A 17,223-nucleotide genomic window follows, 5' to 3' on the forward strand; every position below is an offset into this window, starting at 1 on the left:
AACATCATAGTAAAATATTCAGAGTACATCCCAGAAAATCCATAGTGCGGAAAACATGAGAGTGTGTGACATGCCGCTACCGCGCCGGCTCCTGTCCCCTAGCTGAAGAGGTACCTGAAAACAAAACTATAAAACGTAAGCACGAAGCTTAGTGGGTTCCCCCATAATGCCACATACCATGCAATCGTATAATGAACAGCTAAGAGATACGGGCCTCGCCCACACCCATTAGAGATACGGGCCACGCCCACACTCTACTAGCTAGGAGATACGGGCCTCGCCCACACTCTGCTATCCATGGAGATACGGGCCTCGCCCACACTCCGCTACTAAACCATAACATACAAGTATCACACAGACAACAAGTATAAGCAATTCTATCATACTGGCATATATCACAATCATACTCAGCTATGAGATACGGGCTTCGCCCACACTCCGATACTAACATATCGTCTATACGGGCTGGCCTTGGTGCCTTAGACCCGTCCCTACTGGAAGGAAACTCACCTCGAGAGTAGCTGCCGAAAACCTGCTCAGACTACGCCTGGCTGCCGCACCGGTAATCCCTCCGGCTATAAATCCGTAAACATGGATTTGGTACTCATAAATACCCCTAAGGTCAAATGACCGGTCAAAGTCAACTCCTTGGTCAAAGTCAACCTTCTGATTGACTGGACTCGCCGAGTCCATATGGCGACTCGCCGAGTCCTTCTATGTCTAGCCCGACTCTGACTCATCGGGTCCCTGTTACCACTCACTGACTCAACCTGACTCGCTAGACGGGGACAACTAACAAAACCGCGACTGGACTCGCCGAGTCCAAGGGGGTGACTCGCCGAGTCCGACGAACAGATCTTACAAATCGCTCCAATCTTCCATCAGAACATCAACCTTGGAGATTTGGGGATTCTGGGACTATAGCTACACGTTAAATTGCTAATTCCACGTGCGACTACGGAGGGTTGGACCTCCTACACTTAAACCCTTGTTATCCTAGTGACTATTCATATGACTCGCCGAGTTGGAAGAACAACTCGTCGAGTTCAAGGCTATATTCAAGGGACTCGCCGAGTTTGAAGAACGACTCGCCGAGTACCAGACAATCTTCATAGGACTCGCCGAGTTGTTTATCCAGCTCGCCGAGTCTAAGGCCATCTTCATGGAACTGGCCGAGTGCACTTTGGCACTCGCCGAGTACCCTTCGACTCTTCACCCATTCTGGCCAAATCTGAGACATGCAATGGTTCCAAACCATAATTCTAAGCTCCTAGGGCATAAACACACGGAGTTTGGGAGGTTTAAGGGCTTGCAATCCACATATAAGGGACAAAAAGGGAATCTATTTTACTAAAGATCAAGAAGGAGCTTTCTTACCTGGTTAGGAGCTTCTCCCAGGGTAGATTTCGGATCTATCACACTTCCTTGCACCCTCCAACTTCCTCCTTCTTCTTCTAAGCTTCAAACTTCCTTCACCAAGCCAAAATCACTCACAAGGATCAAAATGGGCTAGGTTTCGCTCTACAGTTCTTCTGGAAGAGAATGGAAAGAAATGGGTGTTTTAGAATGGGTAAAATAGGGTGAAATGTCTGAAAATAGAGTTTTATCTAGACAGGTGGACTCGCCGAGTCCATGCATCGACTCGCCGAGTTCACCGCTCAAATCCCGTGTCCACCCTGCTGCTACTCGGCGAGTCGGGACGCAGACTCGCCGAGTTCATGGCAAAAATAAGATGAAAACTTAAATAAAATCATACCATGAACCCGGTGTTACACTACGGTACCTGAAAGGAAGCAAATCTCTTGGTCTATGGTACCCTGTAGGCAATGACTTCAGCCTGCAAGCTTTCACAGATGCGGATCATGCCGGATGCAGATTAGACCGCAAAAGTACTTCAGGAGGATGTCAATTTTTGGGTGGAAGACTTGTCAGCTGGTCTTCAAGAAAACAAAGCTGTGTTTCTCTTTCTACTGCAGAAGCTGAGTATGTGGCCGCAGCCAGTTGTTGCTCTCAAGTCCTTTGGATGAAAACTCAACTAATGGACTACGGTTATAGAATGCTGCGGATACCGATCTATTGTGACTCAGAAAGTGCTATTGCTATCTCTCACAATCCAATTCAGCACTCCAAGACAAAACATATTGAACTACGATATCACTTCATCAAAGACCACATTTTAAAAGGTAACATTGAACTCATCTTTGTCCCTTCTCATGAAGAGATTGCTGATGTGTTCACAAAAGTGCTCGATTCCACAAAGCTTAACACCTTCCTGTAAATGTTAGGAATGATGAATCCAGACCCGTAATTCTTTTTGAGTTGTTAGCTACCGCAGACCATCCTTGGTCTCCGTTGCGGTTCTAATTAAGAGTTATCTATGATAGATGGTTATGGTACCGCAGTCTAGGTACCGCAACCATATATTATACTTATCTCTCATGGGTCTTTATTGTCTGTTATTACTAATCTTTGTACAAGTGTTTCTCCTCAGTTCCTCACTGCAGTCTTTTCCTTGTCCATCCGCGATGACTTTCCAACCGCAATGAAATTTCCATCCGCGATGACGTTTCCAACCGCAATGAAATTTCCATCCGCGAAGACTTTCCAACTGCAATGAAATTTCCATCCGCGATGACTTTCCAACCGCAATGAAATTTCCATCCACGATGACGTTTCCAACCGCAATGCAGCTTCCATCCGCGATCACATTACTCATTTCTCAACTGTTTCATCAACTCCTAAATCTTTTGTGTGCTATTTAATGATCCTTCATTAAATAAAACATTAAATAAAAAAAACATTCCCTTAAAAACTGTCTCATTCTCTTTATGCATAATCCTTGTGTCAGACCTATTTTAGGGATGATGACAAAAAGAACGTTTTACCATAAACTCATCCTTAATTTGTCCTTTCCTCTCCCTAATACGTCCCATCCGTTACAACTTCCTCTTCCATCACCCCCACGATCAACTGACACATCGATTGAGGCCTGACTTTTCATTAAATGCAAACCCCTTTTAGTAAATCTCCCAAATCTTTTTTAAACCGTTTTAATTATTTATGGATGAGATTTAACCCCAAATTCAAAGATTCCCCCCAAATACCAAACGACGTTTTTACCCTATCTTTATCTTTTACCTAGGGTTAAAATCTTTCAACCCTTTGTAAACCCATCTTCTTCCCCAAATTCACTTCACGCTTTCTGAACATCGATCATTCCCTCTCTCTCAAAAAAACTTCAAGAACTCTGTTTTTCTACTTCTTCTCTCAAGCTCTCAAAAATGGTGAAATCAGGTGCATCAAAGAAGCAATATAAGGCTTCAGGTTCAGTAAACCCCACTGGATCAGACACTCCAACAATCGCATCAAGCAACTTTCGAGCAGTGTTTGAAGATCATCCGTCATACAATGCTCCAACCAAGCTCATGATCAAATTTCTGAAGAACCATCCCTTATTTGGTCCATTTGACGCATTCACAGATGTTGTTCCAGTTTCAACTCTCTTCAAGTGTGCCTTTTCTGCTTATCGCCCACTAGAAAACCCCCAAGAAGTTCACCTCAACCTCATTAACGATTCTTTGGTCATCTTGTCCAAAGAAAAGTTCTTATCTGCTATTAATCTTCTGGTTCATCCATCCATCAAAATTTTCTCACCTTCAATGGCGGACGTTACATCTGCACTCTATCAAATGGGGTATCAAAAACCAATCAGAGGGATTGGTGAGTTCAAGAAGAACCAGCTACTTGCGGTTTGGCAGTTCGTATGCCACTTTGTCATCCGCTGTCTATCTGGCAGAACCGGAGGCATTGACAACATGGGATTAAAGGTTTTGGAATTAGTATGGAGCATATTCACCGGACATGACGTCAACTACGGGTAGATCCTTTGGGATGACTTTCTTCAGTACATTCCCAAGGAGAGACCAAAGGAGAACCCAATAGAGCTCACATTTGCTCGATTCTGGTCTCTCTGCATATCAGACCTACATGCGGACACTGGACTAGATATGGGTAGTGACATCAATTTCTTTGTCACTAAGGATCTCAAAAGGTACAATCCCTCTTCCAATAAATCTGTTTTTGGACCAATCCGCAGACTCCCTACTCACATTCTTTCAACCCTTGGTCTTGAGACTGCTGATGTCTCAGACCACATTGAGGCTACGGAAGGTATTGTCCCATACCCTCCTACCCCGCCTCTTCCTCAAATATCCACAATTATAAACCCTGAGGGTACCGCAGTCCCCTCTGCCACTACACTATCCAATCTTTCTCAAAGAAGAAAGCAGTTGGCAACCAAGAAGCAGAGAACCCCAAAGAAAAACGCTCCCAAACCAACCGCACCCACGAAGAAACGAAAAACCAAACCTACCCCAATTCCATCTAGCAGTGATTCTGATGAGGATAGGCAACCGATTGCTATCCTCAAGAAAAGAAAAACCGATTCCCCTAGCCAAATGCGTGACCGGACCGATGTTGAAGCCTCTCAAAAGGCTCCAGTAGTCCTTGGGGTGGCCGCAGACCCATTCAACACCACCATCACTTTCCAATCAGACTCAGAAACTGAGTCTGATTCACAACATCGTGGAGACTCCCCCCCAGTTCACTCCCAAGGGGATGATACTGGTGCACACCCTAAGGTCTCCAGGGCTTCCCGACTGCATTTCTTTTCACCAGAGGGGTTGAGCTCCATCCTTTTGAACGTCACCCATACACTACAAACACCTTCTCACCCGCAGGGCACTTCTTCCGCCCATGCCAGAACTGAGCCAAGGCCACACTTGACCACGGGTCAAGGAGACCGAGGAAGCTCAGGAAATCTTACTCTGCTTACATCTTTTACAGGTGGTTTAGGCACGGTGAGCACAAATGGGCTAGGATCTGTGGACCCGAAGGACACTTCGGTGCGTTTTTCAGGATTTGACGGAGAAGATTCAAATGATTCTTGGTTACGGTACACACCAGTAACCGAGTCAGATAAAAAGAAATATGTTGCATTCAGAAGGGCATTCCAAGCCCGCAAGGAACAACAGATCAAGCAGCAGCAGCAAAAGGAGCAGGAAATCCAGCTTGTGGCTAAGTATTGGGCAAATGCCATCAGCAATACCAGTACCGTAGCCACCATTCAAAAGATTCAAGCTTGGATGGATGAGATGGCTGAAACAATTTTAAAAGCTCAAGCTTCAGGTGCAGCCACGGGTACCTCCAACGTCCCTCCTACTCCAACCCCCAATCCAATTCCCACTCCAACAGTCCGTGAATCCCAAGACGAAGGTACTGCAGTCGAAGTCAGTTCTGCACCCACCTTTGGTCTTGATGATGAAGATATCCAAGAGGTCAACAAGCCCAGCCCCTCAGATGATGACTTAATGATGTTTGATGAGGAAGAGGAGTCCAGCGGTTCCCACCATTCAACTTCCAAGCCTAAAGAAAAAAAGAAAAAGAAGAAGAATGCGGTCTCCAGAAAAGAGTTCCTATGCCTACAACCCAAAGTTGATCAGATTTTGGCTGCGGTCAAGCCCACTCAACCGTAACCTGAAGATACTCCAGGACCGCAGTCCCTGATCGAACGTATTGAACGTCTGGAAACAAGGGAACGCATGGCTGCTGAAAGAATCTCTCTCAAAGTAGAGATGGGAATCCGGTCCCTTGACAACAACCGCAAGGCGGACCACAAGGAATTTATGACTGCAGCGGAACGCCTCATCTCTGAGGTGACCGCAATCAAAACGGATCTCCAAGCGGCCATCACGGATCAAACCTCTCAGTCTAAGAAATTGATAGATGAGACTCATACTGCTTATGAGTCCACTATCTCTGTTCTTCAAGCCACAATTAGCAGACTGCAGAAATCTCTGTCCTCCAACTTCCATGGTCCAGAGATCCTCCAGCTCACAAAGGAAATCCACAAGCTGCTCTTCAGTTCCTCCACACCTAACAATCAACAATTGGCAGAAGCTCTAAAAGCTCAATTCCAAGAAGTCTGTGCCAAGGTTGATGGACTTAAGCAATGGCTTGAGGAAGCTCCTCCGTTGCATCCCTCAAGAGGGGGAAGTAAAGAAGAAGAAGAAGAGGAAGTCCATCACTCTGAATCCATTTCTCAACATCAGAGTCCCCCCATCACCACAGAAAAAATTCCCACACCGCAGCCTTCACCGCAACCAACTCAACATACTCCATCTCCTCACACTTCACCTCGAAAGGAGTTCACTCCCAACAAGCCAGAAACTCCTCCCCACTTCAAAAACCTTGCGGAGAACATGTCATCTCCAAGCTCAACAGACTCTCCTGCCACCGCACAGAGAAAACACGACTGGAAGGCAGCCAAACTGGCAGAGCTTATCTGGAGAGAATGCGGTTTTGATACCATGATGGATGAATCCTTGATAAATTCTTGGATCAATCCTCACCGTAGGTTGCTGGATGAAGACTATCGACCCCACCTTACCTACGTTGAACCTCCCTCGGACGGGTACTGGGATGTAGCAATTTCTCCAAATGCCAAGTACTTCACACTATTTGAGCAATTCGACCGCAGCCTTCCTGACCACAAGAGACTGCCAATGGAGTTTGAGAGACTTAGTCTTTTTCATGCTAAACATACCTCCTCCATTGAGAACATATGGTCTAACGACAGACCATCCGCAGTCAAGAACTACAAAGTCCGGAAATTTATGAAGGCTGAATACATCCAGTACACCCTCACAAGAAGGGAACATGACTACGTCTGCAGCCAGGCAGATTTTCCTTTCATGAATCCGGAAGAAATCTTCCTCATTGCCAAGGTGTTTCAAAACAAATCAGAAAAGCACCCCAAAATGAAAATTGCGCTTGAAAAGGCCAACACTTTTCTGAAAGAAACTGTCTGCGATTTTGCCAAGATAGATGCGGATATCTACTCCACCATCCTCAAGAAGTTTGATCTCCCACCTCTTGAACCTGTGCCAATGCCTACCGAAGGCTTTCAAGAAAGATCTCTAGGCGCAACAAACTTTCCTGAACTTGGAGTCATATTGAAAAGGAAGACCGACAATGTCAAATACTTCATTCCTGTGACTGCCATGCATCGCCTCACCAGAAAACAACTTGACATCTGCCGAACCGCAGTCGAAAGATCGAAGCACACCACCGCAGAAGTCAAGTTCGAGATCTCAAGAAGAATCACCTGGCTGGAAAACATCAGGAAGTTTTGGTGGATTCTGATCAAGTTTCTCAAACTTGATAGCTGAACCGAAGTTAAAGAGGTCACTTAGGGGGAAATTGTTGAATCATGAAAGTGACCCTCTTGAACTTTGCTACCGCAGCCACTTCAGCACCCGCAGTCAGTCTTTTCATCAGCAATCGCAACCGGACTCTTGCTACCGCAGTCAACTTAGCTAGATTACTTCATTTGTCTTTATTGTAATACACTCTATTATCCAGTATGCCTTGCATGGCTACGTATAGAGATGTAATCTAGTGCATTTCTGAGTTTCTATAAATAGAGACTTATTCTCTTGTATCCAATACGGATAATTTATGCTTCTATTCTAAATACATTTCTCTGAAGTTATCTTCTCTATTTCTCTATCTTTCTACTCTTCACTTCTTACTTGTTACTGGATCATAACTGATTATAACCTCTCTTCGGAGCAAGTCTTTGAGACTTAATCACCAAGTTTGATCTACCTTATTAACTCGGTTTGAATGCATTCCTTGTTATGAATCAACTTGTGTGTTTTCTTGATATAACAATTGTCGTCATTTCTATTTCTTTACATTTCCGCAACTAACTCTCTAACTATTTAACTCTAACTTATTAATATTATTGTTGAGCTTTTAGATCCTTTGAGATTAACTATTCCGCAATATACTTGTTCTAACGTTTTGTTCAAGTGTATCTCTAAGTTTTTCTCTCAACACTTAGGGTTTCTTACATAAAACCCTAATTTACTTAAACCTTTAAGTATTCCAATAATCCATATGATAGGCCCTTTGGATTAAATCTTCATCGACTCTCACATAGATTTAGTCCATCCCTAATCAACATGGATCATTAGCACAAACTATAAGTATTACTGATTTACCTAATCAGTCCCTATAAATTTAATCAGTCTCTTTTGATCACTAAATTAATTCCAAATTGATTATTGATCAATACCATTTAAATAATATAATTTCTCAATTAATATATTATTCATATAATATATAAATAAATCACAAATAACCTCTTTCTCAAAAATCCATCCTATCAAATTGCACCGGTGAAGGCAACCCCAAAGGACCATGCTACTATCGGGTCAAGTACATACCAATTTTTGTTATGGACTTAGACACCTAATCCAACGTAAATACCATGTAAAGCTGTAAGCTTTACGTCCATGCATGGCATTTAGGGCTAAGTTTACCAAAACAACCTCAACAAAAGGGTTTAAGGCATGGTATAAAGCTTGAGTCTTTAGGCCTAAAGGGACTAATAATGTCCAGATCTGAAGTCTTAGCTTCGTGGTGAGCTCAAAACCATTAATGACTCAAGAAATGCTACAAATGTCCATAAGCTTCCTAATGGAGAGATCTAGCAAACAAGTGGTCGAGGTAATGGCTTTTTACCTCCAAATGGCCGTAAACACTGAATGGATGCCAGATTCAGAGACTCGTTCTCGTTCCAAGCCTTTTACTCCTCAACTTCCTTCAAAGAATGCACCAAAACACACACTTTTAGCCTCACTCTCTCTCACAGTGGAAGATAGCTCGATTAGGGTTTCTCTCAAGGTGATAAGGTGACGAGGGAGGCGGGGTAAAGGACTTAAGGTCCTTTAAAAAGGGTGCAAACCCTGAAAATTAGGGTTCTCATGCTCAGCTCCTACTCGTTGAGTTGGTTCCTCCAACTCACCGATTTGACCCTAAAATCCATGCGGCTGTCAAAATGAATATAAAACAATTTAAATTTATACCTGGGAGTCGGGATGTTATAATTCTACCCCACTACGATCAAAATTCGCCTTCGAAGTCATTCTCTGGAAATTGCTCTGGGTACTACTCACACATCTCGGACTCTGGCTCACAAGTCCACTCGGACCCCTCCGATGCTGCCACTGAACCTGAACCAAGGGCACCTCTTTATTCCTCAGGATCTTAACCTTCTTATCCAAAATCCCCACCGGATTCTCAATGTAGTTCAGGCGATCATCAACCTGAATGTCCTCTAAAGGGACCACTGCCATCTCATCGGACACACACTTCCTCAGTTGGGATACATGGAAGGTGTTATGGATCTGGCTCAACTCTGCAGGCAGCTTTAACTAATAAGCTACCTTATCTACTCGAGCAATGACTATGAATGGACCAATGTATCTAGGCCCCAGCTTGCCCCATTTCCTAAATCAGATCACCCCTTTCCATGGGGATACCTTCAGGAGGACAAAATCACCGACCTGGAACTCTAGCTCAGAATGTCTCCGGTCTACATAACTCTTTTGACGACTCTGGGCTGTCAGTAACCTCTGTCTGACCTGCTGGATTTGCTTTGTCGTCTTGAGCACTATCTTAGTGCTCCCCGTCACTCTCTGCCCGACCTCCCCCCAACAGATGGGAGTCCGACACCTCCTCCCGTATAAAAGCTCAAAGGGAGGCATACCGATACTGGAGTGATGGCTGTTGTTGTATGAAAGCTCAGCCAAGGGCAAGTAAGTGTCCCAACTCCCACCAAAATCCATAACACGTGCGCGTAGCATGTCCTCAAGCATCTGAATCGTCCGCTCGCTCTACCCGTCTGTCTGTGGGCGGTATGCGGTGCTGAAATGCAGCCGGGTGCCCAACTCCTCATGAAATTTCTTCCAGAACCTGGAAGTAAAACGCACATCACGATATGACACTATCGATGTTGGCACCCCATTCCATGCCACCTCCTATCGAACGTAGACCTCAACCAAATTCTCCGCATAAGAGCTCTCACTTATAGCTAAGAAGTAAGCACCCTTCATCAACCGATCTAAAATCACTCATATCGCATCGACACCTCGCGCAATCCTCGGTAACTTGGTAATAAAATCCATGGAGATTTATTCCCACTTCCACAAGGGAATCTCCAAGGGCTGCAGCTGGCCATGGGGACGCTGGTGCTCTGCCTTGACCTGACGACAGGTCAAGCATCTCTCGACTACCCATGCCACATCTTTCTTCATACAGGGCCACCAATAATCCTTTTTCAAGTCCAAATACATCTTGGTGGCCCCAGGATGGATCGAGAATCTCGACCTATGGGCCTCCTCCATCAAAATTCATCGAGCTCCACCCGAATATGGCACCCATACCCACCCATGGAAGGTCATAAGCCCCTGACTATCAGTCTCAAACTCAGAAATCTGCCCAATCACCCGCTCTCTCTTACGGTTCTTTGGTCTTGTGGCCACCTCTTGGGCCTCTCGGATGATATCTAAGACTGGAGTCATCACCGTCATCCTCATACACACATCTCGGATCGGAGCACTCGCTGCCCTACGACTCAGGGCATCAGCTACCACATTAGCCTTGCCAGGGTGATACAAAATCTCACAGTCATAGTCTTTCACTACATCCAGCCACCTCCTGTGTCTCATATTCAGGTTGGGCTGATCCATAAGGTACTTCAGGCTCTTATGGTCCGTGTACATGGTACATCGGACACCATAGAGATAGTGGCGCCAAATATTGATGGCGAATACCACCGCCCCAACTCCAAATCATAGGTGGGATACCTCGTCTCATGAGGCTTCAGTTGCCTCAATGAATATACTATCACGTGCTCCCTCTGCATCAACACGACACCCATTCCCGATATGGATGCATCACAATAGACTATGAAATCCTCTACTCCCTCCGGAAGAGCTAGCACCGGAGCTTTGCACAATCTCTAGCGAAGAGCCTCGAATGATGCCTGCTGCTCAGGCCCCCAAGCAAAGATAACACCCTTCCTGGTCAATCTGGTGAGAGGAACTGCAATCTTGGAGAAATCTCTGATAAACCTCCGATAGTAGCTTGCCAGACCCAGAAAACTCCTGATCTCGGAACCTCCCATCGCAAAACTGCCTCAATCTTGGCCGGGTCGACCAGGATCCCATTCTGGTTAACGAGATGTCCCAAAAACTGGACCTCTCATAAAAAGAAATCACACTTGGAGAATTTGGCATAAAGTTTCTCAATCCTCAACACCCAAAGAATCTCCCGCAGATGCTCCTCATGATGTTCCCTAGACCTCGAGTACACCAAAATATCATCGATGAACACGATCACCGACCGATCTAACATGAGCCTGCACACCGGATTCATGAGGTCCATGAACATTGTCGGCACATTGGTGAGCCCGAAAGGCATCACCACAAACTCGTAATTCCCATAACGAGTCTGAAAGGCCGTCTTTTGGACATCCTCCTCACAGACTCTCATCTGATGATAATCATATCTCAAAACAATCTTGGAAAACCAAGACGCCCCCTACAACTGATCAAAAAAATCGTCGATCCTTGGTAGTGGATAACGGTTCTTTACCGACAGCTTGTTCAACTCCCGGTAGTCGATGCACATCCGGTGTGAACCATCCTTTTTCTTGACAAAAAGGATCGATGCCCCCCACGGCTAGCTACTCGGTCTAATGAAACCCTTCCCCAACAGCTCCTCGAGCTGCGAGGATAACTCCTGCATCTCGGGCAATAATCGTTGCCCTGGGAATCATATCGATCCAGAACTCCACCTGTCTCTCAGGAGGCACACCCGACAATTCCTCGGGGAAAGCATCCGGGAACTCACATACTACGGGAACATCGGAAACAGAACTCGGCCTCTCAGTGGCAACCTGGTTATCCATCACATATGCTAAAAAGCCCATGCATCCCTGCTGTAGACTCTGCCTTGCCCTGGCGGCAGAGCAGAAAGCTGATCCCGATCTAGTTCCCTCGCCATAAACGGTAATTACTCACCCACTAGGATCTCGTATGGTCACCATTTGACGCTCACAGTCAATCACGGCTCCAAATTGGCTCAACCAATCCATCCCCACTATGACACAAACATCACCAATCGCTATCGGCACCAGATCTATTAGAAACTCAACATCGAAAATCTCTAAAACACATCCTCGGTATACATCAGTGGCAAAAAATGCGTGCTCATCGGCTATAGAAACCCTCATCGGTCGACTCAAAGCCTCGCGTCTAACACTAATGTGACGACTAAATGATAAAGAAATGAAAGATCGATTTGTACCCGAGTCAAATAACACCAAAGCAGGAACAAAATTCACAAGAAAAGTACCTATATGAAACACAGTATAAGCATAAACAGATATGAAAGCAAACTGAGAATCCCTTGGGGTAGTCCTTCACCATATGCCTCTCCCCGCCACATTTGAAGCAAATCCCTGCTCGGCAAGATCCCTCATGACTCTTGCTGCACTTGCCACAAGTGTGGCGCTTCTTGCCTCCTGCTCTCGTATCAGCGGGCTTAGCACGATTGGTCGTAGGCTGCGACTGTACTGGTCTCCTGTCTCTACCCTGAGACTCTCCCTCCTCTCTGGCCTGATACTCCAACTCAATCTCCCTCCGCCTGGCATTGGTCTGTAGCTCAGCCAATGTCCGATATGATGAGTTTGCCACTAACTCCCGAATATCTCGCCTCAAAATGCTCAAGTACCGGCTCACACGTGCCTGCTCCGCAGACACGTGCTCAGGGCAAAACAACGCCCTCTCATGAAACATCCTCGTAATCTCTGTCACGGTTTCTTTCTTCTGCTTGAGAGACAGAAACTCCTGGGCCAATCGCCCCCTCTCCACCTGAGGAATGTACTCATATCGGAATAACTAGGTGAGCCTCGCCCAAGTCACTACTGCATGGTCTGCAGGAGAATAATCAGTCATCACAAACCTCCACCAGTCCTTCGCTCCCAAGCGAAGCTGGTTCAGCGCAAATCTAACCTTCAGGCCCTCAGGGCAGGAATAAGTATAGAAACATCCCTCGATATCAGAAATTCATCTAATAGCAGCAATCGGGTCCTAGGTCCCGTCGAACTCTGTTGGTTTCGTGTTGTTGAACTCTCGGAGCAACAACAGATCACTCCCCTGTGGCCTCGCAGATGCAAGGGCTATGGAGGTTGCGGCATCATATAGCTCGTCAAAAGTCTCAATCAATGTGGTCTTAATAGACCCGAACATCTCTGGAATGGCCTCCCTGATACTTGTGGCCACCTCCCCAGGGTTGTTGCGGGTAATCACCATAGTCTCTCCGAAACACAAAAATAAAATCATCAGGGACTGGCTAAAGCGCGCACTCAATTACCCACCCCTACATGCTACTTAGCATCCTAAGGTTCTTACTTGGGACACATACAGACCTGGTGCTTTCAGTAGTACGGGCCCAATACTACCTTCCACACCAACCCATAGTCGCCCAAGTCCTCCTCCTAGGCCTTATTCACAAGTACTTTATCCCTCAAGGATATCAAACTACTCTCTTAGTAGATTCCTCAATGCCCATCTAAGTAACTCTCCTAGATTACTCCTTAACTCAAAACTCTCTCCAAAAGATTCCTGCCATGTACCCCTACTCAGCACACACACATAGCAAATAGCAGATAATATCAATCGGTAGCATCCCCCTAGGCTAAGACATCATGAATCAGGAAACTCTAGCTCTAAATTCCTGAAATACCTAGCCTATCATCCAGCATGCAGCTCTAATATCTCATAAGTATCTCATCTCATAATCTAAACAAGTAAGGGTATTTTGGGAAAATCACCGCTCGGGCTCTGGTTGATTGTACACACTACTTCATCTCGTTTCCTCTCAAAAACTTTTTACTCGTTTAGAAAATCATTTCTTTTTAGAAAAATTCCTCAAATCCTCAGTTTGAGTCCAGACATACCCGAGGGTACATCCAAATCCCTCAAACCAAGGCTCTAATACCAACTTGTAACACTTTAAATTTACAAATAAAATTTTAATTTTTAAAATCACACAAAACACAGTGTCACATTTCTCAAACCCAAGTTTATAAGTTATTCAAAACACAAGACAATAAAAATGTTTGACAATATCCCATAATCCTCAAAACATAATCTCTAGCTGGTGTGTATAATCACGCCAGCACCTTCCCGCAATCTTGAGATGTACTTGAAACACATTTCACACAACACTTTAAGCACAAAGCTTAGTGAGTTCCCCAAAATACCACAAACAAATAATTAGCCTCTCATGGCTATATCTTGATAAGGACCCTCCGGTCTCACAACTCAGTTGGACCCTCTGGTCCTGTCTCAATAAATGCACAGAATAATATACAACATAAATCACAAAGACAGAAAGCATAATATCACGTGTCCCAATATAAGCACATAAGACCCTCCGGTCGATAACACAAATAAGAGCCTTCGGTCGCACAGTGATTACCACGTAGGTAAGTATAGTGAGAAGACTCACCTTATTGGTAAAGCAAGTATGTCTCGTACTCAACGGTCGGTCTAGACTCTGCCAACATATATCATGATCATCTCTAATTAACAATTCATAACAACAACTCTAAAGATGTTAAGCTAACCCCCTTTATTAATTCTCGAAAAGGGTAAAATACCATTTTATCCCTCCATGGCCTCCAAATTCCACAACTCGACCAAACCCTAAAAGTCAACGGAAGTTAACGCCCAAGTCAATAGTCCATGTTGACCCAACTCGTCGAGTGCATCTATGCGACTCGTCGAGTTTCTCCTGTTCTCAGAAAAATCAGGAAAAATCCAACTCAACTTGCCGAGTTGTCTCACTAATTCGTCGAGTTTGCACCACGTCCAGGATAACGGGGGAAACCCTAACCAACTCGTCGAGTTGGCTAACCAACTCTTCGAGTTCCTCCAGCCCAATCACTCATTCAGATGCTTTTAAGCAAGGCTAAGGCACCAATCTCTAGATCTAGCATTCTAAGGCTGAAAATACCACGTAAAGTTGCAAGCTTTACGTCCATGCATGGCATTTAGGGCTAAGTTTGCAAAAACAAGCTCAACAAAAGGGTTTAAGGCATGGAAGTTGGCCAAAGCTTGAGTCTTTAGGCCTAAAGGGCCTAATAATGTTCAGATCTGAAGTCTTGGCTTCGTGGTGAGCTCAAAACCATTAATGACACAAGAAATGCTACAAATGTCCATAAGCTCCCTAATGGAGACATCTAGCAAACAAGTGGTCAAGGTAATGGCTTTTTACCTCCAAATGGTTGTAAACACTAAATGGATGCCAGATCCAGAGACTCCTTCTTGTTCCAAGCCTTTTGCTCCTCAAGTTCCTTCAAAGAATGCACCAAACCACACACTCTTAGCCTCACTCTCTCTCTCTCTCACAGTGGAAGATAGCTCAATTAGGGTTTCTCTCAAGGTGATAAGGTGACGAGGGAGGCGGGGTAAAGGACTTAAGGTCCTTTAAATAGGGTGCAAACCCTGAAAATTAGGGTTTTCACGCTCAGCTCCTACTCGTCGAGTTGGGTCCTCCAACTCGCCGAGTTGACCATAAAATCCAAGCGACTATCTCAATCTCTACTCGACGAGTTGGAGCCTCCAACTCGTCGAGTGCCCTGTCAAAATGAATATAAAACAATTTAAATTTATACATGGGAGTCGGGATGTTACACTTCTTGATTATCCTGCTCAACATCCGGGTTGTTTTTGTTAATAGGAGTGAGATGGGTAACAATTTTCCCACTTCTACTCGTAATTGCTTGGATGTGAGCTCCCTTCGGGTTTTGTTCGGTGTTTCCTGGAAGTCTGCCCGGTCTTCGTTCAATAAATTGCTTCTTCTAGTTGCCCGAGTTGTTTTTCAATGTTGAGGATTAAAGCTTGCTGATTTCTTAGTAAAACTTGCTGATCTTTCATTAAAGCTTGTTGTTCTCCAATTGTTGCTTCGGTTTCCTCGTGTCGTTTTTCATATGCGGTTGCAAAACGGGTTAGCATTGACTCAAAATTGGGTTTCTTTTTAGAAGTTGGTTCCTCTCTTTGGTAAAAGCCTCTTCCTTTTTGTTCATACTTCTCTTCCTTGGCTTTCTTGTACTCATCATAAGGTAATCACTTCTTCTTGAGCTTTCTCCAATCCTCATCATATCGATCACCGCTCAAGTAGAAAGCTTGAGCCTTTCGGTTTCCATTTTCATCAAGATCACAGTCTTTGGTTAAATGCGGCCCATTACAATTTTCATACCCCACTCGTATAGAATGGATTGTTTGACCCATCTCAGTCATCCACCTATCCATGTTATGCAACATTGCTAAGACTACAGACATGTCCTCCGAAGCTGAATTTATCGATCCCCTTGCTACATCATTTCGCGGGTTATGTTACTCTCTCGAATGTTTAGAAAATTCTTCTATAAGTTCCTTAATTTCAGCGGGATTCTTCTTGATTAATGCTCCTTGAGAATCAAGGAGTTGCCTTGTCATGACATTGAACCCATCATAAAATATTGAAACTTCTTGTTGCACATTAAGATCGTTTTGGGGACAATTTCGAAGTAATCCCTTGTAGGGATCCCATGCTTCAAATAGCGACTCACCTATTTGTTGCTCAAAGATAGCTATGGCCTTTTTTGAGTTTAGCCACCTTTGATGGTGGGCAAATTTTTTCCAAATATTCCTCATGCATTTTTGCCCATGTAGTGATTACGCCGCGTGGAAGTGCCTTCAACCAGTCCTTGGCAGCTCCTTTGAACGTGACTGGAAGCATTCTCAATAATACTGTTTCACGAGGAACATTCAGGATGCTGAAGTAATCGGTGATGTCATTGACTTCATCATTATGTTTGTAGGCATCTTCATGATCTTTTCCGGTGAATGGGGTCTCTTTTAGTGCGGAAAGGATGTGCCCCTTTGGTTCAAATGTGGCGGTGGCTGGAATGGCGGGTTGCACAAGCCCCGTACCGGTGTCGTCACAGATTCTTTTCTTGTATGACTCCATGCAAATGTCGACAATGTCCGCCATTACATCGTTGGGTTCGCTGTCTTGTTCGCTTTCTTTTTCTGATTCGTTGTTGCCTTATCGCTTGTCTGTTTCGTAATCAATATCCTCTTTCGTTGGATTGTTCTCAATGCTTTTGTCTTTCAGGATTTTGCTGGATTCTCGCACTTGCTTTCCCTTCTTCTTACTAAAAACCGATTTGAGATTCTTGAAAAGTGATTTCTTTGGTGTGTTTGATTCTCCTACGGTTTTATCTGTGTTTTTACAAAAAGCTGACTCTGGGTCTTCAAG

The 17,223-nt window shown here is 44.7% G+C and overlaps 1 non-coding gene across 1 annotated transcript; it reads left to right on the forward strand.

Moving 5' to 3' along the window:
• The first annotated feature begins 16,464 nt into the window (after positions 1-16,464).
• LOC145118132 (small nucleolar RNA R71) lies at positions 16,465-16,572 on the forward strand. The gene has a single exon (XR_013713111.1). It is a non-coding gene; the product is annotated as a small nucleolar RNA R71 (small nucleolar RNA).
• Positions 16,573-17,223: the final 651 nt, after the last annotated feature.

The sequence above is a fragment of the Lactuca virosa genome, chromosome 5, assembly GCF_052849685.1.
Source record: "Lactuca virosa cultivar CGN04683 chromosome 5, Lactuca_virosa_CGN04683_v6, whole genome shotgun sequence".
Lineage (NCBI taxonomy): Eukaryota > Viridiplantae > Streptophyta > Magnoliopsida > Asterales > Asteraceae > Lactuca > Lactuca virosa.